Source organism: Ursus americanus, chromosome X (genome assembly GCF_024610735.1).
Source record: "Ursus americanus isolate L20-20 chromosome X, mUrsAme1.1.p, whole genome shotgun sequence".
In the NCBI taxonomy this organism is placed as follows: Eukaryota; Metazoa; Chordata; class Mammalia; order Carnivora; family Ursidae; genus Ursus; species Ursus americanus.
In genome coordinates this window covers 38,162,314-38,165,931 of record NC_142164.1, presented here as the reverse complement: position 1 = coordinate 38,165,931, position 3,618 = coordinate 38,162,314, and the positions used below count along the sequence as shown (strand labels likewise).

Below are 3,618 nucleotides of genomic sequence, written 5' to 3'. Positions count from 1 at the left end.
AAACAAACCTATAACTCAAGTTCAATATTTTTTTTTACATTTTTTTTTTGGTCTTTAGACTGAGGACATATAATCAAAACATTACATGATTGGGTTTATTCTGTCCCCTCCTTCAGCTTTGTTATGTTAGATTCGTTTGTTTCTGTTTCCATTTTATTTAATGTTTTTCCCCATTCTTTTTTATTTTAGGTTTTTTTTTTTTGTCTGTGAAATATTGGCATGGTTCCAAAGTCAGAACCATAGACAAAAGAGTATTCAGAAAAGTGTAATTACCTCCATCCTCCATTCCCCTTTCCCATTCCCATCCTTTCTACCCTGCACCCCCACCCTGCCATAGGTACAAATCTCATTATTTCTGCTTTTTACTTCCTATGTTTCCTTTTGCATAAATGAACATTTATACATATCTTTTTATATTTATCCTTCTTATTTACACAAAAGATAACTTAAAATACACTTTTACCCTTTGCTTTTACCATCCACTTAACAGTATACCCTGGAAATAATGTTCAGAGGTCTTCCGCATTCTTTCTTTAAAAATTATAATTAATAGACCTTTTCTTTTTTAAGCAGTTGTAGGTTTATAGAAAAAATTTAGCTAAAGGTATAGAGAGTCCCCATATGCTCCTCACTTCCCTGCAATTTCCTTTTTTTAAACATCTTGCTTTCATGTGGTACATTTATTACAAATGATGAGCCAATATTGATACATTATTATCAAAGTCCATAGTTTACATTAAGGTTAGCTGTTTGTGTTGTACATTTTGCAGGTTTTGATAAATGTCTATTAACATGTATTTATTATTGCAGTACCATACAGAAAATTCACTGCCCTAAAAATCTCCTGTACTCCAACTATGCATCCACCCATCCCTTCCAAATTCCTGGCAACCACTGATCTTTTTGCTCTCTGAATAGCTTTGTCTTTTCCAGATGTCATATAGGTGGAATCACATAGTATATAGCCTGTTCACATTGGCTTCTTTCAGTTAGCAATATGCATTCAGGGTTCCTTCATGTCTTTTCATGTCATGATATTTCATTTCTTTTTATCACTGAATAATATTCCATTGTATGGATACATCATAGTTTGTTTATTCGTTCACCTACTGAAAGATATCTTGGTTGTTCCCAATTTTGGTAATTATTAATAAATCTATACACATGTGTGCAGGATTTTTAAAAAAGATTTTATGTTTTTAAGTGATCTCTACACCCATATTGATTCTTGAACTTACAACCCTGAGATCAAGAGTCACATGCTTTACCGACAGAGCCAGCTAAGCGCCCCTGTGTGCAGGTTTTTGTGTAGAAATAAGTTTTCAACCCAGTTGGATAAAATATAAAAGAGTACAATTGCTGGAAAATATGGTAAAATTATGTTCAGTTTTGTAAGACAGTCAAACTGTCTTCCAAAGTAGCTGTAACATTTTGCATCCCCACTAGCAAGGAAAGAGAGTTCCTATTGCTCCACATCCTCTGTAGTATTTACTGTTGTCAGTGTTGTGAATTTTGGCCATTTTAATGGGTATGTAGTGGTTGTTTTAATTTGTATTTCCCTAATGATGTTGAGCATCTTTTCCTATGCTTATTGCCATCTGTATATCTTCTTTGGTGAGGTGTCTCTTCAGGTCTTTTGACCATTTTAAAATTGTGTTGTTTTCATGCTGTTGAATTTTAAGAGTTCTTTATATATTTTGGATACCAGTTCTTCATTTGATATGTATTTTACAAAGATTTTCTCCCAGTTTGTGGCTTGTCTCTTAACAGTGACTATTGTAGAGCAGAAGTTTTGATTTTAATGAAGTCTAACTGATTAATTTTTTGTTTTATGGATTGTGCTTTTGGTATTGTGTCTAAGAAATTATTTGCCAAACCTAAAGCCACACAGGTTTTTTCTTGTTATCATCTAGGAGTTTTGTTGTTTTGCACTTTACATTTAGGTTTATGATCCATTTTGGGTTAATTTTTGTGAAAGGCTTAAAGTCTACATCTAAATTAATATTTTTGCATATGACTGTCCAGTTGTTCCAGCACTATTTGTTGAAAAGATTATCCTTTTTATATTGAATTGCCTTAGCTCCTCTATCAAACATCAGTTGACTGTATTTGTGTGGTCAATTTCTGGTCTCTATTATGTTCCATTGATCTAGTTGTCTCTTCACTTACCACCTGGTTACTGTAGCCAAATTCATTGTCATACTAAGAAATGAGCTAGACTAAATGGTCATTGAGAGCAATGCCAGCCCCAGCATCAGATGTGGAAGAGTGCATGTCACTGTTAGACAATTTGGTCCTCGGTGTAGCCCAAGACACCGTTGAGGGAGCCCTCTGATGCCTACTTCACCACATTCTTTATGTCATTGTATTTGGCAGCTTTCTCCATGCAACAGGTCAAACCTATGACTGATACACTGAGGGTGGGGACATGCAAGGCCATGCCAGTTAGCTTCCATTCAGCTCAGGAATAACCTTGCTCACAGCCTTGGCAGCACCAGTAGAAGCAGGGATAATGTTGTGGGCCGCCCCTTGGCCACCACACCACAGCTTCCCAGAGGGGCCATCCACAAACTTTTGGGAGGCAGTGATGGCATGGACTGCAGTCATAAGTCCCTCTATGATGCAAAAGTTGTTATGGATGACTGGGGCCAGAGGGGCCAAGCAGTTTGTTGTGTAGGAGTCATTGCTGACAATCTTGGGGAGTTGTCATACTTTTCATGGTCCATGCCCATCACAAACATGCAAGCATCAGCAGAAGAGGAAGAGATGATGACCCTCTTGGCTTCACCTTCAAGTGAGCTCCAGCCTTCTCCACGGTAGTGAAAACACCAGTGGACTCCACAACATATTCAGCATCAACATCACCTGGGTGCTGATGCTGGCAGGATCTCACTCTTGGGAGATGGAGATAAGCTTTTCATTGATGACAAGTGCCCATTCTCAGCCTTGCCTATACCATTGAATTTACCATGGATGGAATCATACTGGAACATCTAGACCTTGTAGTTGAAATCAGTGAAGGGGTCATTGATGGGGACAGTATCCACTTTGCCAGAATTAAAAACCTGATGACCAGGTGCCCAATGCAGCCAAATCCATTTACTGTGACCTTCACCATCATGTTTCTGGGATGTGGTTAGCACTATACAAGAACACACAGCCATCTGTTAAATGGGAAGGAGCAGAGAGCCTGTGAAATGCTTTTTCTGTATCTTTTCATATGACCGTAAGCTTTTTATTGTTTAGCCTGTTGTGGTGGGTTACATTAACTGACTTTCATATGTCAAACTAGCCCTGCATACCTGGAATAAATCCCACAATGTCATGATATATAATTCTTTTTATACATTGCTGTATTCAATTTGCTCATATTTTCTTAAGGATTTTTTTCATCTGTGTTCATGAGAGACACTGGTCTGTAGTTTTCCTTTCTTGTAATATCTTTGTCTGGTTCAGGTATTAGGGTAATGTTGACCTCAGAATGAGTTAGGAAGTATCACCTCAACTTCCATTCTCTAGAAAAGCTTATAGAGATTTAGTATAATCTCCTTAAATGTCTGGTAGATTTTGCCTTGATAGAATTCACCATCTGAGCCTGTTGCTTTCTGTTTTGGCATG

The 3,618-nt window shown here is 37.3% G+C and overlaps 1 pseudogene; it reads right to left on the bottom strand.

The window, feature by feature from the left end:
• Positions 1–2,088: 2,088 nt before the first annotated feature.
• On the bottom strand, positions 2,089–3,118 carry LOC123780204 (glyceraldehyde-3-phosphate dehydrogenase pseudogene; annotated as a pseudogene).
• Between the last annotated feature and the right edge of the window lie 500 nt (positions 3,119–3,618).